Here is a 14088-nt window from a genome sequence, read left to right as displayed (position 1 = left end):
GGCTGAATTCACTTGATCCAGACCTTGTTAACTTCAAGGTCAGCAGCTTGAAACTACCAGCTTATATGAGGAAGAAAGACAAGGCTTTCTACTCCCATAAAGAGTTACAGTCTTAGAAACCCACAAAGGTACTTCTACCTTGTCCTACAAAGTCACTATGGGTCAGAATCATCAGCAGTGAGGTTTGTTTCTTGCATCAATAATTAGCAACTGTACTTGGGAAAATCTACTCAGCAACAGGACTGAGAAGCAATGAGCCACTGGGAAAAATTAATCTTTTTTACAATTCTAAAATGGAAACGAGCTTCTTGAGTACCCAGCATCCCAAACTCTGATCATCTCAGAAAAAACTCTGGGCCCATGTGGGCAGCAGCAATAGCACCTCAGCCCATGCCACGGTGGTTAGTTTAGTGCAGCCTGGTCAGCGGTCCAAGACGAGGCAAGGGTGAATGAAACCAGATGCTTCAGCCGTGGTCCTTGTAACACTGCCATGTCGTGGTGCTGGCATTGTCCTGACAATGTTCCCCGGTGGCCAGAAAGGTTCTCTACCTCTGGAGAAGCTTCCAATTCCCACACTTAGCCAGCCAGGCTCACTCCCGAGAAGACCTGTCTAGGGAAACAGTACTCACTAAAGGAGGTGGCACGTTTCCACCGAGAAGACTAAATGATGGTCAGAAAACAAGGTAGGCAACAAAAGAGAATCAGCAGAGGCTCCTGGAGTCACAGATGATCCCACACCAGAGGGGCAGGTGGCTGGTAACAGAGTTCCCTGGAAGTGCACAGCACGTTCCTAGCATCCCAGTGTCTAGCTGTCCATCCCATTCCTGACTCATTCCGTGAATCAGGCTGGCCCTGCAACCTTCTTACAAGGACATGTGAAGAAGGTGTGTTTTCCTTTTCCTCCCTGAGTCTCGGAAAGCACACTCCTGGCCCTGGCACCCACCTGACGCCCCGTTGGTGTGGATAGCAAGTCCTGACCCATGGTCCTCTACCGACATGCACCATTCCTGTAGGCCAGTGGTTCCACCCTTCCTAATGCCGCCACCCTTTAATACAGTTCCTCATGTTGTGGTGACACCTGCCCCCCAAACCATAGATTTTTTCATTGCTACTTCACAACTCTTAATTTTGCTACTGTTATGAATCTGGCGACTGCTGTGAATAGGTCGTTAGAGCCCCCCAAAGAGGTCACAACCCACAGGTTGAGAACTGCTGCTGTAGGCATTTGATCCTTTGTGATAAACACTCCTTCTTACAGGACTTGACCCATTACCTTTTCCTTCAAAGATGCATATCAACACAGAATTCCCTGCCCAGGAAACACATCCCACACAGGAACTTGAAGACAATAAAAGAGCTAAAAGGGGCACCTCAGGGGCTGCGTCACTCATTTTCAAGGCCCTCACTGATATCTGTACCATCTGGGAAAACAAGAAAAGAAAATTACATGAAAAACTCCACATGAATGGACAGACAGATTCAATGGCATCCAGAAAGCCAGAGTAAATGAAAATAAAAAATACTGGGCTTGGTCTTGAGTTGTTGATGTATTTGTTTTTGAATGTGAGCCTTATGCTCTGGGAACTCACTTGATTCAGAAAAAAATATATACTAAAAATAAACCAAACCAAAGTCTTTCTGTACAAGCTTATTCCTGGAGGATCTGGGCAACTACAGACGTTGATTATTTTTTTTCATTCAGACCATGTTGGGTAGTCCTGAAAATCCCCTTAGTTTTATGTCTGATAGAGTAACCTCTCTCAAGTCTGTCTTGGAATTTGAAATATAATTGATGTTCACAAAACATCTTCCTTCATAAAGGCAAAATGTTAATGTGATATCATACAATCAAGGTCATATGTAGAATTGATATTGTCTGTTTCCATGAGGATAGCCAGTGTCGCTGAATCAGAATCGACTCGACGGCACCTAACAACATTTTCAGGACGAATCTATTATTGCTCTTACAATAATAACTCAGGTGTTATCTTTTCCAGGAAGTCTAACGGATAGTAAGCACTCAAGTGTTCAAATTTGAACATGCTAAGGTGTAGCATACCTCTCAGACTTGTCTGCTGTGTGCTACCACCTAAAATAAACCCACTTTGTTGAAATCGGTAGTGTTGTGGATAAGGTAACTTGGAAACCCCAAGAAAGTTCTGATGCTTTAAAGATTGGCCTTATCAACTACAGCCAGGATCGAAATGTCTTTGTTAAAGTTGTCTCCCGTGCTCCTCCTTCCTAGTTTCCTGTAAAAGTCAAATAGTTTCAGGAAATTTCAAATACTAATCTTAATGGGGATTTGTCCATCTTACTTTGCCCCTGAGTAGAGGCATCTGAGGAACCTAAAGTCATATCAAGTAAGTTCACAGCGAGCTGTGTCTGAGAGTGTGTTTCTGGAAGGTGAGATTTAGGGGCTGCTTGTTATTACAGCACAGACTAGCCTATCCTGACCAAATGCTCCATTAGGAGATAACATTCCCATTTTCCCAGGTCAGAGATTTAGATTTAGGCAATGAGTCCATGATTACTAAGAAGGGATATATTTTAGCTGTCAATAATTTTTGAGCCTTCAAATTGTGGCAAACACAATGGTAAATGCTAGATATGGGTGGGTTGTAATTAGTATTTTAAAAATTCTCACAAAACGACACAGGAGTCATTTTATAGCTGAGCAAACAGACACTGAAAACATTTAACTGACTAGACCACACAGAAAGCTACACGTGAGGGAAACGACCCAAAAGGACTCTACATACGCTAAATCCGTGGTTTTCAACTTGTGAGTCGTGACCCCTTTGGGGTTCGAACGACCCTTTGACGGGTCACTCAATTCATAACAGCAGCAAAACGACAGTAATGAAGTAGCAACGAAAATAATGTTATGGTTGGGTGTGGTCACCACCACACGAGGAACTGTAAGAAAGGGTTGTGGCGACAGGAAGGTCGAAAACCACTGCTCTAGGCCGTCTAATTCCAGAGCCTGCCTTCTTTCCTGCCTTCCTATCTCTACAGCAACTCTGGCATCTGGCACAGTTTTAGTGAGAATTGGGCTCCAATGTCAGTGCAGAAGAACCAAATTGAGTAGCCTCAAAATTGTCCATCTAGATACTTTCCCCATAAAGTATGACTTACAGTGTATGCATTTGTTAAGCATTGTTAAAGCACTTCTTCATACATTCATACTCATTACTTTGTTTTTTTCACAGGCTGAAATAGATGACCATTTCTCTAATTCAGTACCAAATGGTTCAGTTGGCTTGTATTTTATGATTAGATTGAAATTCAAGACCATATTTCAAATTTTCTAAATTCACATAGAGGAGTATAGGATGGTGATTCAAACAGTTATGCCTTTCACTTCTACCCAGTTTAACTCAAATGCTGGCAGTATAAACACAAAAAGGACCCCGCAGGAGAAAGATGGAGGAATCTACCGCAATAAAGTTTAAAGCCAAGAAAACCCTGCGGGGAAGTTCTCATCTGTTAAACGCTGCTGTTCTGAGTTGGAAATTAATGCCTGCACCGAGTATTTGCTACAGGAATGGAATGCTTTGCTAAAGGATTCATGGGTAAAAGAAGGGAAATTGAAGGACGATCGTATGATATCATTTATCTTAAAAGTATGGTTTGTACATATGCAGATGTGCGCTCCCCCAGAATGCTTCAAGAGGCCAACCTTTCCCAGTGGGGCAGAGGTACACCACGGTTCATCCAAGTGCAAACTGACAACATTAGGGTCAAATTCATTGAGAGAATGGAATCCTCTCCTGTCTTTCTAACTGCCTCAGATTCAGAGCCCATGTTTTAGTGGTTGTTATTCTGTGCGTTTGCTTGTTTTAATCCATGGAATCTGGCCTCTGGATTCATCAATGTGGAAAAGGTCTGTCTTTTTAAGAGGAAATGGAGAAAAAAAATGAGGAGCTGATTCCAGGAGCCCAAGCAGAAAGCGAGTATTTTGAGAATGATGAGGGCAACGAATTGTGCTTTACACAATTGATGTATGTGTGGATTGTGATAAGAGTTGTATGAGCCTCAATATAATGATTTTTTTTTAAAGGAGTATGGCCAAACTTTGTGATAAGGGCTCAGAAAAACAACATACCAGGCCCAATGGTCACACAAAGCCTGAAGTGGGAAAGGAAATAAAGGGGAAGCGGGGCTTAGACCTCAATATACTTACATAAACTGGGGAAGAGAACCGAGGGAACTGCATTCTCCCATTGCAGTGCAGCATTCAAACGTGTCTACTACTAGATGTAGGGATATAATAATAGAGTAGCAAAATTATTGCCAGGATAGAATAGGCAGAGAGGAGTAACGAAAATGTTACCAAATTTAGCAATATTTGAAATGAAAATTGAAGACGTAGTAGAAGTTGGCCAGGCTGGCCTAAAGCAGAGAGATGGGGTGTGTGTGTGTGCATGTGTGTATATGTGTCTGCATGTATGTGCATGTGTATGTGTGTGTCTGCTGCTACCAGTGATGTTCGTGATACATGTTTCTCTATATTAAATAGACACATCTCTATATTGATGTACACATGTATTATATTAAGTGAATGTTACATAATAACTGTAAATATAGAGATGTGTGTTATCAGTTGGAATGGACTCAATGACTGTGGGTTTGTTTTGGTTTTATCTGTCTTATAAAATATGGGGGTTCTGGGGGACAGACAACAGAAAAAATGGGTGAAGGGAGACATCAGACTGTAAGATATGACAAAATAATAATAATTTGTAAATTATCAAGGGTTCATGGGGGGGGGGAAGCAGGAAGGGAGGGGGAAAATGAGGATCTGATACCAAGAGCTCAAGTGGAAAGCAAATATTTTGAGAATGAGGGCAACAAATGTACAAATGTGCTTGACACAATGGATGTATTATGGATTGTGATAAGAGTTGTACGAGCCCCCAATAAAATGATTAGTCACTAACCATATATTTTACTGCAAACACATGTACAAGACTGCATGATGTAGTTAGGTAACAGAATTCCGCAGTTTCCTCTCAACCTTTCTCCTCTCTACACTAGCTGTTTCTCCAGCCCCCAACTCCGCTCTGTGTCTCTGTTTCCCGTCAGCTCAGGACTGGGCTGCTCAGCACAAGGTCAGAGGTTTGGAAAGAGGAGGAGGGTACCTGCTCCTGGAAAGCCAGCTCCCCAAGCTCCATAGAGGGTCCTTGGGAGCCTCAACTGACTCGATAGCAGTAGGATTGTTTGCATTTTTTCCCGTTTATTTTATGCTCACGGTGTATTGTGCATAAAAGCTCTGGCGGCACTATGGTTAGAGTGCTCAGCTGCTAGCCAAAATGTCAGCAGTTCAAACACACTTGTTTTTCTAAAGGAGGAAGTTGAGGTTGTCTGCGTTGGTAAAGATTTTCAGTACAGAAATTCTATGGGGCAGGTCTATTTTGTCCGGTTAGGGCCACTGTGGGTTGGAATCTATGACAATGCGCTTGGTGTGTGTGTATGTTTGAAGTAATTATTCATTCATTTAAATAAGAGCTATGTGCTCAGACCTCAGGGCAGACTGCTAGTGAGAGGATGCAGTAACAAAGTGCTATTGTTACAATGTTCCCCATTGTTTACCGCTCAAGAATAATAAGATTTCAAAATAACAAAAACAAAGCAAACAAACAAAAAACTGGGCTCATTCATATCTTTGAAGAGGAGAAAAATTTCTAAAATGCCCTTTAATGCAGAAGACATGTATGTAGCTGAGGAAGACAAATTGTAATAGTAATTATCGATCATGGAATCTCTGCAGTTTTGCCAGTTATGTGGATGTTTGCTTTATCTGTATCTGGCTCACTTAATTCCTCCCAAGACTGCTATGATATGCATACTGTTACGAAAATGTTAAGTAACTTGCTTAATGGAGGCCACCAGGCTAGTAGGTGGGAAAGCTAGAGTTTCAACTCCACAGATTAGAAGTGTGTTGTTAACGTAGGAAGATATACTAAAGAAATGAGAATGTATGCATTAAAGGTCTAATTTCGCAGTTTTGTTCATGTATGCCTACATGAAAGGCACATAATTTAACATTATGTGTAACCTACAGCTATTAGATAATCAAACAACACACAGACACCAATACAAACAAAACCTCTGCCACAGTTGATTCCAACTCATAGTGACTGGAGGACAGAGAGGGCCTGCTCCCTGGCGTTTCCGAGGTCCTAGATCTTTACAGAAGCAGCCAGGCACATTCACCGTTGTGCACCGGGGTGCCAGGTACTAGGGAGTGGCCGATCATTCTCAGCCTTCATTGGCAATGTCTTCATACATCAGAACATGAGATTAAGATTGGGAAAAGTCAAATGGTTTATTCATATTTTTACAGTCTGGCAGAACCAGGAGTTGAACCCAGGGCCACAGCCGTCCAGCTCAATGACCTTTCTGGCACCCGGCTTAGTTGAGTCAGTGTTTGGCGGGGTCACCGTTTATTTCCTAGTGGGCAGTTCTCTACATCCCTCGCTCCCCGGATCTGAAATAAAGCAACCCCCCATTTTATTTTCCTCACCCCGGATTCTCTTTGCCATGAATTTCTCAGCTTTTTTTTTAACCAGGCCAGGGTGACCCGCAGCCCGCCCCAAGCAGGAGACAGGACGCAGAGGGCCCAGCGCACAACAGCAGAGGGCGCCGTGCGCCCAGGGCGGGGGTTCGCGCGCACCCTGCTCGGCAGAGAGCTTGGCCGGCCGCCCACGTTCCAGCGTCTTTGTGCGGCGATTAGCGCCCGCTGCCCCCGCCGCCGGGCCCCACCCGCGCCCCCGGTCCCCGCCCGCGCCGAGGGCGGGGATGAACTGAAGAGCCGCCGGGAGCGCCCGGGGCGGGCTGCGCGGAGCGCGCGGGGCAGGGCCGCGGGCGCCGCGCTGAACCGTCAGTTGGAGGCTGCGCTGCCGCCGCGACCGAGCTGCTTCCGCGGGAGCCCGGGGAGCCTCCCGCAGGGGGGAGCGAGCGAGCGGCGGCCTCGCGGGGACCAGGTAGGATGTCGGAGCGCGCGCCCTTTGTGTGGGCCTATCCGCGAGGGACCCGGCTGGGAGGGGCGCGCGCCGGCTGCCCTGGCCTGGGGCTGGTCGCCCTGCCCGGCCGAGTGCCCGACTGGGGTCACTGCGTGGCGGGGACTCGCCGTCTCGGTGCAGACCCCCGGGGGTCCTCTCGGGCTTGCATTCATACCCGCAGGGCCGGGGCCATTTCCCGAAGCCCGGGCCAGCCGAAGCCCGGGCCAGCCTCACAGTTCCTCGCCCACCCCTTGCTCGGGCGCCTCTCCATTGTGCCGCGCGAGGTCCGGCTGGCGACTTCGCGGGCCGAGGGTCCTCTCGTTGTTGGAAGGTCCCGCCCGCAGGCCCAGAGCCCGAGGCCGTAGGTCCGCGCTGGCCTTCGAAAAGCAGAGAGGGAGGCAGAGGCAGGGCCGTTCAGCTGGGCCCTGCCCGAGGGCCTCCGAGTTTGCACACCCTCCCCAGGCGCCCCATGACTACGGCCTCCCCGCTGGGTGGATGCGCCGCCGATCGGATCGGTGTCCGCCGCGGAGCCTCCTGTGCAGGTAGCGTTGGGGGAAGTTCCCTGCAGGTCTCACTGGGCGCTGGGACGCTGGGTTCCTCTGCTCCCACCGCACCACGCCTAGTTCCCAGCTCTGCTGTGACTTTTGCAAGCTGGGGTTGAAGATTCAGGGGTCGTGGGGGAGGGGTTACTTATAGCTTCATTTCTGCTTGCAGGACGGTGACTCAAAGTTCCTTCTTGCTCTCATTCGTTTCCCTCCTTTCCCCCAGTGAATTAAAACATAATAATAATAATAATAATTCCATTCCACAGATATCTGTGTTTGCCTGGTGCCAGGCCCAGGGCTTAGTTCCAGAGATGTGTTAGAAAGGCCCCAGGGAATTACCCCAGTGAACTCCCACCAGAGAGACCGATGTCTTGCACGAAACAGTGATGAAAGCTCCTCCTTGGAGCGGGCCTGTGTGTGTGGGCGGGGGAGGGGGGGAGGGAAGGGGAGAGGGGGGTGAATCAGGGAAAGGCCACCCTTCAGTTGAGAATGGAGCGCGCGCAAGTTATAAGGGACTTCCAGGTGGAAAGTAAGGTGGTGGGTGAAATAGAGGGCGTTATGGAGAGGCCAGTGGAGAAGCAGGCCAGGGAAGGATCTGAGAGGGAAGTGGTGTTTGAATCAAGGTGATGGTGGGCGGTAGGAGCCCCTCAAGCTGAGGTAACTTCCAGAGCAAAGGAAGAGGGCCAGAGAGCACCCCTGGATGCCCCAGTGGAGCCCCTTTGTTTTGACCAAACACTTACTTGTGTTCTCTGCCACAGGACCGCGAGAAATTACCTGGTATTTTTTCTGTTTTAAAATTCTTTTGATGGACATCAAGAAGTGGTGACTGCAGAGGTCCAGTTAAGATAGCTCATTATGTGTGTGAAGAGGAGTGTCAGCATAGGGAGCTTGGACTTCAGACATCCGCGGGGCCTGATAGTTGTCTTTGTTATTTACCAAAGGGTCACACATGAATTGCAGACTTCATGAGCAATTGTGATGCAGAGAACCTAATTTTAATAGGACTAGACCAGTTTGAATTTTGAAATGTATGGCTTTTCAGAAGCGCTGACACCAGTGTTAGCACATCTCATCTCAAAGGGGAAACAGATGAAGCGAAAACCACAAGCTTGGGCGAGGGAGGCAAATCAACAGTCATTGAGGGAATGAAGACGTGCCTACTAGGCAATGTCATGGAGGTTTTGGAAACTTTGGAGCGCATGTGTAAGGGTATATCTTTTATTCACATATCCTAGTGCACTCTAGTTCGATCACTTAATCCCCATATCAAACTCTTTATAAGAATGTGGTGATTTGGGATGCCCCAAAGTCCTCATGAATTGTTGAATTAAAAATGCTGAGGCTCAGGGGCATGAATATGCCACACAGCTGGGCAGTGACAGGGTCAGAAACCTAGTATTCATATTACCTGACCCATAGAACTCTGCTTTGACCCTGTGGTTGATAATCCAGTCCCATTGTGTGTTTGGGTCCAGTCTCTTACTTCTTTGGTGTCTTTCTCTTTGCAGTAGGTTCAGGGAATGAGAATCTGTCCTCTGAGATGGAGAATGACAGAATAGACAGTCTAGTTAAGCTTTGTTGCATCGATGAGGAAATGTCAGATTGCAAGAGGAGAGGCCATGAGTCCCAGGCCACACAAAGGGTTTGTGGCCAATCTCTGTCTGGTGTTCAAAATACAGACACCAGATAGAGTGGGAGAAATCGTGGATCAAAGGCCCAAATCTTTTTTTTTTAATCACTTTATTGGGGACTCTAACAGCTCTTATAACATTCCATACATCAATTACAGCAAGCATATTTGTACATATGTTGCCATCATTATTTTCTAAACATTTACTTTCTTTTTTTGTTTTACATTTTATTAGGGGCTCATACAACTCTTATCACAATCCATACATACACATACATCAATTGTATAAAGCACATCCGTACATTCTTTGCCCTAATCATTTTCAAAGCACCTGCTCTCCACTTAAGCACTTTGCATCAGGTCCTCTTTTTTTCCCCTCCCTCCCTGCTCTCCCCTCCCTCATGAGCCCTTGATAATTTATAGATTGCTATTTTGTCATATCTTGCCCTATCCAGAGTCTCCCTTTCCCACCTTCTCTGCCGTCCGTCTCCCAGGGAGGAGGTCACATGTGGATCCTTGTAATCAGTTCCCCCTTTCCAACCTACTCACCCTCTACTCTCCCAGTATCGCCCCTCACACCCCTGGTCCTGAAGGCATCATCCTCCCCGGACTTCCCGTGCCTCCAGCTCCCACATGCACCAATGCACAACCTCTGCCCCATCCCGTCCCACAAGGTAGAATTAGGATCATGGTAGTTGGGGGCAGGAAGCATCCAGGATCTGGAAGAAAGCTGTGTTCTTCATCGGTACTACATTGCACCCTGACTGACCCATCTCCTCTCCTAAACCCCTCTATGAGGGGATCTCCAGTGGTCGACACTTGGGTCTCGGGTCTCCACTCTGCACTTCCCCCTTCATTCACTATGGTATATATATATATATATAAAATATATATATTTCTTTTTTGCATGATGCCTTATACCTGGTCCCTTTGGCACCTTGTGATCGCACCGGCTGGTGTGCTTCTTCCATGTGGACTTTATTGCTTCTGAGCTAGATGGCCGCTTGTTCACCTTCAAGCAAAGGCCCAAATCTTAAAACAACAACCTCCCCACCCCCGACTTAACAGTCAGAGACTGGTGGAACACTTGAGACTTTAGTTCCCTTTTGGGTCTGGAAATGAGCTCGCCACATGGTCCAAGTGTCAACCAAGCAGTAGATAGGGCTGTAAGGGGAAAAAAGGTGTTATGTGGGTTATGAGTTGGGTGCCAACTGCAAGATTAGCAGTTCGAATCTACCAGCTGCTCCGCTGGTGAAAGAGGCTTTCTGTTCCCAAAAAGATTTACAGTCTTGGAAACCTGCACACCCTGGGGAATATTTCTATTCTGTCCCACAGGGTCAAAATGAGATAGAATTGACTTGAAGGTTATTAGATATGGGTAACTGAAACGCTAGAGATGTACTCATACCTCAGAGTCGTCAACCATTTGAGATCCCAAGGGCAACAACGTTTTGAAGGCAGGAAGGGGTAGCACACAAAGGGAGGGAGTAAGGTAAGTGATACTATAGTGTGTGGATTGCAGTCAGTGATGAGAAAAAAATATGGGAAACTGGTTGATTGTGGAAACCTTCACCCAGTTCCCAGTAAAACATTAAAAAGAAAGAAAGGAAGAAAGGGAAAAAGTTGACAGGATTGAGGTATGTAGTTTTTCTGGGAGTCGCAGGATGAAACTGAAATCTCAGCTACTTCCTGGGCATATGGACAAGAAAGGTGCATGCCTCCCCAGCTCCGGCTTCTGAAGTGGGTATATCACAGTAATGCGTCGAGACCAAAGGGGTACCAGGAGGAGCCCTGGGGCCAGTGATTCACTGCAAGGTCATCAGTTTGAAACCACCAGCTGCTCCTCAGGAGAAAGACAGTACTTTCTACTCTCGTAAAGAGTTACAGTCGAGAATTGATTGTGGTGATGATTGTACCACTCTTCTTGATATGATTGAATTATTGAATGGTATGACATGTAGATGAAGTGCTAGTAAAACTGTTCCAAAAGAAAAAAACGGTTACAGTCTTGCAAATAATTCACAGGGGCAGTTCTACCCTGTCCCCAGGGTCCCTGTGAGTCGGCAGCAGCTCCATGGCCGTGAGCTGGGCACTGGTGGCCATTAGTTCAATAAGCGAAAGATCAGCGGTTTGAACCCACCAGAGGCTCTGCAGGAGAAAGGTGCTTTCTGCTTGTAGAAATAATTGCAACCTCAGAAACCCCAAGGGGCAGCTCTGCTCCGCACTGTAGCGTCATTCTGAGTCAGAATTGACTGGATGGCTGTGAGTGGCAGCGGATGAGGATTGGCCCTCTCCATAATTCACTCTGAGTAGCTGCAGAGCCAATGGCTCTGTTGAAGTCTCCTTTAAGATGAGAAACGTCACTTGAGGTAATCTCTTCAGCGACCAGTGTCTTCCTACCTTTGATCCTGAATGCCAGATACACATGAATACCTTTTCTTAATTAGATGAAGAAATTAAATTGAAGCAACTGTTAATATACCTCTGGGTGTAGAACTGAAAGACAGAGCTTGCACAACTTTCTGACCCAGCTCTTGGATCTCCAACAACTGTCTTCACCTCCCTGGAAGGCATCTATGCTCACCACTGTACCCCAAAACGGACGGTCTTCACCTTTCTGAATGGACCCGTTTCTCCAACTGTAAAACCGTCTTATTGGCCTAAACTATTCTGAAGATTCAAAAATGAATCAGAGATAGTTAGCTTTAATGGTATTGCCAAGGATACCAATATTTGCAGTACCACTTACTAAATGCAGTCATTTATGGAGCTTTGTGCAAGAAAGGTTTATCTTTTAAAAGATTCACAAAAATGACTTTTCCTCCGTACGATGTGCTGAGAGATGTGACTTTGGGTCATTGGTAATGAGAGTCTCCACCTTCTTTCATTACTCACTCTAAATCCTGGATTGGAACATGCTTTCTGAATGTCCTATGGCAAGTGTACAAGTTGGTGCAGTGTTATAGAAAACAAATGACTTAGTTGCATGAAGAAGTGTGCGAACTACTATTTATAGTCTCATCGATTTCACTGGGGATAGAAGAAATGATAGTTAATAATCATTCATCTTTTGCCTGGCATCATTCTTCAGTGCTCACCGTGCATGTTTGATGTAATTTTCAGTGTAGCAGCAAAGAGAAGCTCCATTGTCCAAAGTCACACTTAGACTAAACGAAAAGGCCGACTTTGAACACAGAGCCTGGCAGAAAATTAGATAGTCCATGACCTTGAGGAGCCAGCAGTTCAAGATTGGAAGCAGGAACATTAAAGGATTATTTGAACAAGCGAGTCAGTGGTGTGGAGAGTGCAGCGGAGCAGCAAGCAGAGGCACCTGCATTAGCTCAGTGTGGTGGGGAGTCGGCTGGAGTAAATGATGTCTGAACCAGGAACTGAAGGCACAGTCCAGGATCGAGGACCTTCTGGTGTGTGAGAAGAGCAGCGATTGCCTGGTGTAGACAGTGAGCTTATAACCAGTACAATGTGACCAAACTGAGCTCTGACTGATCTGTCACTGGCTGTCTTTGAGGTCAGTCTGGATGTTCTGTGTTGGGCTACATGTTGGGGCTGCTACCTGTAAGGCCAATAGTCCAAAACTATAAGCTACTCTATGAGAGAAAGATGAAGCTGTTTGCTCTTGTAAAGATTTACAGTCTTGGAAACCTCCAGGGGCAGTTCTCTTCTGACCCATAGGGTCTTTATGAGTTGGAATTGACCTGTGACTAAAATCCCCAGGTGTAACAGCATGGTTCTCTGTTCTGTCTCCTGGAAGGTTCCACTGATCTAGGAGTTTTCTATTGTTTAGTTAGGGAGCCTTTTCACTTGTAAGTATTTATCTCCACGTCTCTTCTTACCCCTTCTGTTCTACTTACCCCTTATGTTCTAAAAGGGTCACAAGGAGAAAAGGGTATGCAGAGAGAGATTAGAGAAGCCACCTGTAGCAAATTATTGTTTATGAAATTAAGGGATATTTATTCTCCTATGTACAGAGGAGACTTTTGCCCCAGGACTTACAGTGGTCTGAGAAGTCCCTGGGTGGTAAAAATAGTTAATTCACTTGACTGCTAACCAAAGAACTGGTGGTTTGAGTTCAACCAGAGGCAGTGTAGTAGAAAGGCCTGGCGATCTACTTCCAAAAACTCAGTCTTTAAAGCCACACAAGCACAACGCCACTCTCACCACAATGGAATTCATCATGAATCAGTGCCAACTGGTTTGGTTTCCTGGTTCATAGCAGCTTGCGGCTCTCAATCGAGAACATCTGTGCTATAAGTTGGATGTTCCAGCGGCATGATTGTCACCAGTTAGGCTGCCATCTGCAAGGTTGGCAGTTCGAAACCTCCAGTTGCTCCTCAGAAGAAAGAAGAGACTTGCTCTTTGTTATCTTCAATGACAGGGTAGAATTGCTCCGTGTGTTTCCAAGACTATAGCTCTTTATGGGAGTAGGAAGCCTGTCTTTCTCCTGCGCAGTGGCTAGTGGTTTAGAACTGTGGACCCTGCTGTTAGCAGCCTGATGTGTAACCGCTACGCTACAGGGCTCCTGTTCATCCAGGATAAAGTGTAGATATTGGCTTTTGTAGCCCACCAAGATCATTGCAGCTCACCCGGGCAGTATCACCCATTTGTGCAAACACTGATCTAGAGGGAGGTGGATTCTTTAAAGCGTGGCAAACTGTATGTCTTGTGTACATCCTTTAAACTCTTGTTAGCCATTCATATAGCTAGGGACCCGTCATGTAATGATTTCTTGAATCCATAGCACAGCTGGCCAGGGACTAGTTAGGTTCTAAGAGTCCTTCTCACTCTACTGATTGTCTCCAGGCTCTACCGTGTTACTGGGGGCATGTAGTAGTTGAACAGAATGAACTGTTAGGATTCCACTTCTCATGTCCATTTCTTGCTGTTCATTCCT

The 14088-nt window shown here is 46.2% G+C and overlaps 1 protein-coding gene across 4 annotated transcripts in view; it reads left to right on the top strand.

Annotated features, from left to right (window-relative positions):
• The first annotated feature begins 6709 nt into the window (after positions 1 to 6709).
• RNF144A (ring finger protein 144A) overlaps positions 6710 to 14088 on the top strand; it is a 190377-nt gene continuing 182998 nt past the window's right edge. For 2 of the 4 annotated variants that reach the window (XM_075557144.1, XM_075557146.1), the window contains exon 1: positions 6713 to 6986. The gene's annotated coding sequence lies outside the window, so the exon portion shown is untranslated. Of the gene's footprint in view, positions 6987 to 14088 lie in introns of all 4 variants that reach the window. The other 2 variants (XM_075557143.1, XM_075557145.1) reach the window with 2 other exon arrangements.

The sequence above is a fragment of the Tenrec ecaudatus genome, chromosome 8 (assembly GCF_050624435.1).
Source record: "Tenrec ecaudatus isolate mTenEca1 chromosome 8, mTenEca1.hap1, whole genome shotgun sequence".
Lineage (NCBI taxonomy): Eukaryota > Metazoa > Chordata > Mammalia > Afrosoricida > Tenrecidae > Tenrec > Tenrec ecaudatus.
Note: the sequence above shows the minus strand (reverse complement) of the source record. Positions and strands in the feature narration are given on the sequence as shown.